Source organism: Adiantum capillus-veneris, chromosome 20 (genome assembly GCF_014529385.1).
Source record: "Adiantum capillus-veneris isolate H3 chromosome 20, ASM1452938v2, whole genome shotgun sequence".
Taxonomy (NCBI): Eukaryota; Viridiplantae; Streptophyta; class Polypodiopsida; order Polypodiales; family Pteridaceae; genus Adiantum; species Adiantum capillus-veneris.
The window spans coordinates 6,420,855-6,428,670 of NC_140950.1; the positions used below are offsets into that span (position 1 = coordinate 6,420,855).

The 7,816-nt window shown below is 38.7% G+C and overlaps 1 pseudogene; it reads right to left on the reverse strand.

Moving 5' to 3' along the window:
- Window positions 1-2,427: 2,427 nt before the first annotated feature.
- LOC147432041 (uncharacterized) lies at window positions 2,428-3,166 on the reverse strand (annotated as a pseudogene).
- Window positions 3,167-7,816: the final 4,650 nt, after the last annotated feature.

The window sequence follows — 7,816 nt, forward strand, 5'->3', positions numbered from 1 at the left end:
GTCATGGTGTATCATCCATGTGTCCCTTTGTTGGGCATAACAAAATTCTTCAATCCTTGTCACCTTCATCTACAATCTTTTCAATAAAAATGATATAATCCATTCCTTTAATGTGTACATGATGTAAGTTAAATACTTTTGAGATCACATAGAGGAAATCAAAGTATGGAAAATAAGTTTACCTTTGATAGTGGTTGTCTGCATCAAAGCACATTCTTGGATGGATCGGCTGCTTAAAAAAACCACATCAGGCTTACCAAGTAAAATTTGTTATAACACGAATCTAGAAGAGATGCTTTTATTTTAGAGCGTTGAGACTCAAGCGGCACAAGAAATCGCGTAAGTTCTTAGAAGAGTCGATTGCTACTAATGCTGCTAGAATGAACATCAAACAAGATCTGCTTCAGCTTACTACGTCCTTATTATTTAACAACTTGGACATGGCCTAGATTTTGAGATGACGAGTAGGGAGAGGTGGCACACAACCTTGGACAGTGTCGCATGAATCTAGGGAAAATAAGATTTTTAAAGAAAAGCTAAAATATACCTTGCAAGCAGAACTTGCTCGCGTGCATGTTGGTTAGAGTAGCGCTTCAAAAGCCTTCACGCAAGCGATGAGAGTTATACCTTCGGCAGTTTGGAGTTTTACTCCTCCAGCAAGGCCAAAGAAGTGGAGGCATCTCCATAGATTCCAGGCAATACAAGTTGAAGCCTGTGTGAGTATTATGTGTGAACCACAGCCAGAAAAAAAGAAAATCAAGGATGCTTGTTGAAGCACAAGAGGCAGCCAACAAGGTCTGTGTGTGTGTGTGTGCACGTGCACGTAGGAGCTCTGATGTAGGTTCAACGCACTTCTGCCCACGTTCTTTGAAAAATGTTTATTAGGGGGTTTCTCATGAGATGCCTCCTTTATGAAAAATGTTTATTAGGGGGTTTCTCATGAGATGCCTCCTTTATGATCGACGGCAAAATAGGTGGCTCAAAGTCGATGTGGGCAGATGTGCACTGACAGGTATTGGCGACACCACGAAGTGACAAGCAAGGTAGTGCAAGGGAGCAAGAGGAGCATGAATAGGGGCCCCCAATTCATTTAAAATGAAAATATGCTTGAGGAATGTGGAAGTTAAAAGAGATAAGAAAGAGTTGAAAGGTTAAAAGCCCCTTCCATTAGCTATATAAATCTCATATAGCATACAACTTAGTTTCCATCTTTCATTCATTTCCTTTAAGCTTTATTGTACTCCCCTTTAGAGGGATCTATATGCATCTCTCACAACAACTAGGGTTTTTGCCTAGGCGGGCTGCTTACATATTTGTAGAGCAAGAGACTCGAGGCGTCTTGTGGCAGGGTTTGCATTTGGTGACCTCAACTATTATGTTAGCATGGTAGTACGATTGCATAAGGTTAATTGTTGGTTGTTGTGGCTCGATATGTCTGCGCCACAAAAAAAAAGAAGAGAAAGTCAGAGATTCTTCTCCAGTTCTATGTCTGCCTCCATTCTAAAAAAATGGAAATTAGAAGGAATTTTTAGGAGCTATTCTGAAGTAGATCGGCCTCTCTCTCTCTCTCTCTCTCTCTCTCTCTCTCTCTCTCTCTCTCTCTCTCTCTCTCTCTCTCTCTCTCTCTCTCTTTCCGACATCTATGGTGGTCTTTTCCAGAAGAAAGCGTGAGTTGGCGATAGATCATGGGGCTCAAGCTAGAGGTGAGGGAAATCACGCGAAGCTCTCTCTCTCTCTCTCTCTCTCTCTCTCTCATGACGTCTACAGCTTGCAAGGCTTCTTGTCTCTATCTCTCTAAATCTGTAGGACAATCTCTCTCTCTCTCTCTCTCTCATACGACATCTACAACCCGCAAGGCATCCGATCTTTGTCTCTCTGTGTTTGTCTCTCTCTCTCTCTCTCTCTCTCATGACGTCTACAGCCTGCAAGACTTTTTGTCTTTATCTCTCTAAATCTGTAGGACAATCTCTCTCTCTCTCTCTCTCATACGACATCTACAACCCGCAAGGCATCTGATCTTTGTCTCTCTGTGTTTGTAGGACAATTGTTATAGGGTACGTAACCACAAAGAGAGAGAGAGTCTACCTGCAACAATTATCCTACAAAGAGAGAGAGATAGAGACAGGATGCCTTGCGGGTTGTAGACATCGTATGAGAGAGAGAGAGAGAGCTTCACCGCCCAATAGAGAACACACACACACATAATGCCACCTGCCCCTACTTTGTGACTTCTCAGTCGTCGTCAACTCGCATGGGAAATTCCTTGCTCTCAATGACACCTTGCCTTCAATTCTCATCTCAAGTCATTAAGGTACAATTAGGGGAGTTCCCACATTATTGATGCAACTTTTGAGCCACGACCCTTATTTGTGTGTCCGTGTCCATGTCCATGTGCCCAATTGTAGGATATGTCACATTCCTTCCCTCTTAAGAAGAATTTTCGTCCTCGAAAATTTGATTGAAAGGAACAATCCTAAAGTCAGGGAACCTTTTTCGAAGAGTGCTTACTCGCTCCTATGTTGAAATCTCTTTAGCACAATCTCTCCACTTAACTAAACACTCTTTATAAGTTGTAATTTCTAGTTTCTTTTTCTCTAGTGTCTATTATTTTCTCTGGCGCATGTGGAAGAGATTGAGTATTTATTAGTTCCACTATCTGATAATCTTGAACAAGATGATCAAATTGACCCAATTTCTTTTTGAGTCTGCGAACGTGGAATACTGAATGTATGCCACTTGTCTCTTGTGATTGGAGTTTGTAAGCGATATCTCCAACTTTATTTAGTATTGTGTAAGGTCCACAATACCTTGGTGATAATTTTAGACATGGTCCCTTCTTCATGGTTTCAAGCCTTTCAGGCACTTTCAGACAAACTTGCTTCCCTTCCTCAAAGGTAAGAGGGCTTCTATGCAAATCAGCATATGTCCTTGCTCTATCTTGAGCCTTTTTAATACTCTCTTTAGCAAGTTTAAGCATTTCGTTCATATCTTCTAAAAAGTCTTTAGCTGCTTGAACCTTTTCCTTTTGCAATCTTATTGGATAAGGAACTCTAGGCTGAACCCCATACATTAACATAAATGGACTATATCCTGTGAAAGAGTGCTTGGCACTATTATATGAAAACTCTAAAGGTAAGTATTCTTCCCAATTAGTTTGCCGTTTGCTTACATATCTCGTAGCATATCTTCTAGGATTTAATTAACTCTTTCAGTTTGACCATCTGTTTGAGGATGCTCAGATGTGCTCATGCTTAGTTTAGTTTCCAACCTGTCAAACACAGCTCTCCAAAAATGGCTATTAAGCTTCATGTCTCTATCTGTCACAATGTCTTTTGGTAAACCATATAATTGATAGAGATTTTGTACAAATAATCTAGCCAATTCAAGATTTTTAACATCAAATTTAGTCGGAATAAACCTAGCTATTCTGGTTAAATCTATCTACTATTACCTAGGCAAAGTCGTGCCCTCTCTGTGTTCTAGGTAACCCCACTATAAAACCCTTGGAGATACTCTCCCATTTCCCTAAAGGAATTTCTAAAGAATGGAGTAGTCCTCCCATCTTAAGCCTTTCAACTTTATTGATTGGCATTTACTACATTTAACCACATTTTTTTTAATAGGACATCCTTATACATTCTAGACCAATAAAAATTCCCTTTAGCAAGACTATGAGTCTTGTTTACACCTGGGTGTCCTGCACTTGGACTATCATGACACTCATAGAGTATCTGGCGCCTAATAACTTAATCTTTTGGGACACATACTCTACCTTTGTAGAGTAAATGGCCATCATTATGGAAAAATTCTTCCACGAATCCCTCCAAAGGACTAGTCGATGCTTCATTCTCATTGGAAACCTCTTATTCTAGATCCCCTTTTTAGATGGTTGCCCATATCTTGGAATATGCAGGATCAACTTGACATTTCCCTCTTAATGATTCAAGTAGATCACTATTGAATTGAGTAAAACTCATTTCATTTATCATAGGCATTATGCTAAGGGAATCTGCTCATAATCGATCTCTTGTAAGAGTTCATCCCATTTGGCTTTACGACCCTTCAATTTTGCTCGACGGGAAAGACACTTAATGATTTTCTGATCAAACACTATCATAACCTTAGCACCATATAAATAGTGCTTCTATTTCCTCGATGCATGGACAATACTATACGATTCTCTCTTAGATACTAAGTAATTTTGATATGCATGATCTAACTTTTTACTTTCAATGGCTATTGGTCGACCCTCTTGAGTTAGAACTACATTTACAACAAAATTACTAGCATCTATTTCAATCAGAAAGGGTTCATTGGGATCCACTATATATAAAATTGGAGTTGTAGCTATTGCTACCTCTAGTTTTTGTATACTTTTATTTTGATTTCCCCCCACTCAAAGGTTTTTTCCCTTTCCTTTGAATTGGTCAGTCATGAGCACTGCTATCTTGGCATAATATTTAATTAATCTACGATAGAATCTAGACTTTCCTAAGAAGATCTATAGATCTTCTACGTTCTTAGGTTCAGGCCATTGCAAAATAGCTTGAACTTTCTCTAGATCCATCCTGATGCCATCTTTAGAAATGATATGACCAAGATATTTCACTTCTTCCACAAAGAATTCACATTTGGATTCCTTTTCATAAAGGGAATTTTCTCTAAGCAATTTGAACACTTTTCTAAGATGTTGTAAATGCTCCTCTCGAGTATAACTATAGATGAGGATATCATCAAGAAAGATTACTACAAATTTGCCTAGATAGGGACATAGAGAACTATTCATCAGCTTCATAAAGGTAGCCAGTGCATTGGTAAGCCCAAAAGGCATTACTAAAAACTCATAATGCCCATATCTAGTCCTAAAGGCTTATTTTGCAATATCTTCAGCCTTTATTCTAACTCGCAAACCAATCTTGGTAAAATACTTGGCTCCCTCTAATTGATTAAAAAGATCTTCTATTCTAAGCATAGGGAACATGTTCTTAATTGTGAGATTATTTAGTGCTCTATAGTAAACACAGAGTCACATAGAACCATCTTTTTTCTTCACCAATTATTTAGTGCTCTATAGTAAACACAGAGTCACATAGAACCATCTTTTTTCTTCACCAATAAGATTGGTGAAGCCCATGGAGAATTGCTAGTTTTAATGAAATCTTTATCTATATAGTCTTGCAACTGCCTTTCTACTAATAAGTGTTGTGCTTATAAGGTGGTTTATATACAACCTTTGCATATTTAACTAAATCAATAGCACGATCAACTTCACCTCTTTCAGGAGGTAGACCTTTTGGAAGATCAATAGGAAAAACATCTTTAAATTCCTCTAGCAAGACTTTTAAATCACTTTGATAATCACCACGAGAACACAAAGAGGAGTAAGAAACGTGATTTTTGTTTTCTGCATTAGAGTCCTTATTTACAACAGATCAACACCAAAACATGTATACATCACAAGACCTTTTATTTACAAGCTTTTGTAACTCAAGAGAACATATCAAAGGACTATTTTCTACATCATGCTCACCTTGTATAACAAATTCTTCACCTTATTTTTCAAATTCTAATGAGTTTTGTTGGTAACTTCGTTTCAAAGAAGGCCTTAGTCCAAGTCCGCATGAGATCCATGTTCATCATTTGGAAGTCAAGTGTGTTTTTATACCCTTGTATCTCAACTCCAGATTGCCAAAACCAAGTCCGCATGATCCATGTTCATAATTGGAAGTCAAGCATATCTTTATACCCTTATATCGCAACTTCCAAATTGGATACCAGAGTATCCCATATCTTCTTATCTTTGCCATGCATCATGGAGATGACATATTGGTGGGCACTTGGTTGTTGAGAAAGTTTTAGTTTCTTGACAAAAGCATAGTTCTCAAAGTTGTGTGTGGTAGAGTCATCTATCATGAACTTGAACACTTTTCCCATTTACAAACCCATGCATTTTTACCAGCTCATGTGGACCAAAACTCGATTTCGACATGCTAGTCGACAAACAACAATGATGCTATTTGTCCTCATGCAACACTTCTATGAATTTATACTTTTCATTACCATTTATCGGAAGTGTTTGGACAACATGGATTTGCCTATCTTTATGACTCTTATCAGGACCTTCATCATTTTCATCATCGTTTTTTATTTTGTTATTCGAAAAAGTCCATTGAGAATGGTCGGGTGACAAACAAGTGAAGAAAAAGTTTTCTTTTTTGGCCATTGCAAAGTCCTATTGGTTCAACCTAGGTCCTAGTGCAACCCTCTTTTTGAATAGAGGTTCACCCTCCTTATTGAATGAAAATTTCCTTTTTCCTTTTTGAAAAGGCCATGATACCCCCATATCTGTGGACTTGGGCTCAGTCTAAGTGGGATTAGAAGCTATCAAGCGAGTATTAACTTCATAAATTGAGCAGATCTAGTTGCTTCCTCCAAAGTTTTTGGTGCACTTAGTTTTGTGAAAGTCATCTAACCCCTAAAGCTTGAGGATTATTTCTCTATAATCTGCAATGTAAGTAAGCAAAGGCCTACCCTGTTGCATAGATTTATCCCAAACCCCCCAGTTTCTTTTTGGTTCATTTTCAGGGGGAAATTCTTTCACAAGAATACTCTCAAATTGAGCCCAATCCCTTGGAATCTTTCTTGATGCCTTGAGACTCATCCACCATTTGTAGGCTTTTGGCCCCAATGACAAACTTGCCTCAAGTGGTTGCTACTCAAGTGGGGTGTTTTTTTTAACCCATGTAGATCTTTCCATTTCTGCAAAAAAGTATAGATAACATATTTGTTCCTATCCTTTTCTTCACCATTAAAATAGGTTTTTCTATGGGGTCTCAATTGGGTATCAAGAGAAGCTATAGCAATATCTCTATACATGGTTCCACTGTCCTTGAAGGTGGAGGGCATGTTTGGATCAAGTGGCACAAAAGATTGTGTCATCGGCTACTTTCCCTTCTATATGTAAGCCAATTTGGTCATTTGATCTTTGAGACCATCTAGAGCAGCTAGGAAAGTCTGTAATTGCATTTCAATGCTTTCTACCCTATATATTATAAGCTCATGTTACTCATGGGATGGCACATCCCATGAGTAACATCCCACTCTTCCCCTATGTCCTCAATCCCATACATATTTTGGTCTTGATTGGCATCGGTCTCAAGTTGCTTTTGGTTTTGATCTTTTTCCATTTTGTAAGCTTTAAAAGCAATACTCACTTAAACCTCGAGAAGCACGGTAAAAAGCAAGCTAAAAAGGTTATGCGCAAATATACAAGACACTTCTTGAGGGGTGCCAAGATGGCTGTGATTGAGTGTGTTGATGATGACCAAGATCTACAGACGAATACCCTTCATATTTGAGTGTTGCCGATCTCGTCCAGTGTATGTAAGGTCTGCAATAAATTTGCTCTAGTTCTACTACTATAAAACCTTGATCTTGACTAGTTGCCTTTGACCATGGAGTGTTTCTTGGCTAGTTGCTCTCAAGAGTAAAGCGTAAGTATTTTATCGAGTGCTTCGATTTCCTGCCTCTAGTCTTTGATAGCATGGGAAGCCTTCCTTGCAATACATACAATTATGCTTATGGCTTATGTAGGCTTGCTTATGTTACAAACAACAACCAGAGGGTAAAGCCAATGGACTGCAAAGATGCAAAAGTGTCGAGTAATAAGGTATTGATGCAAGTGGTGGCCAAAGAATGAAATCAGGCGCATTGTAAGAGTTGTAAGATTGTCGAGCAGTAGTGTGTCGGAGCGCAGCCTGCTATGGCAAGCTAGAGAGAGAAAAGAAGAATGTATTGCTTAGGACGTGGTCAAGTG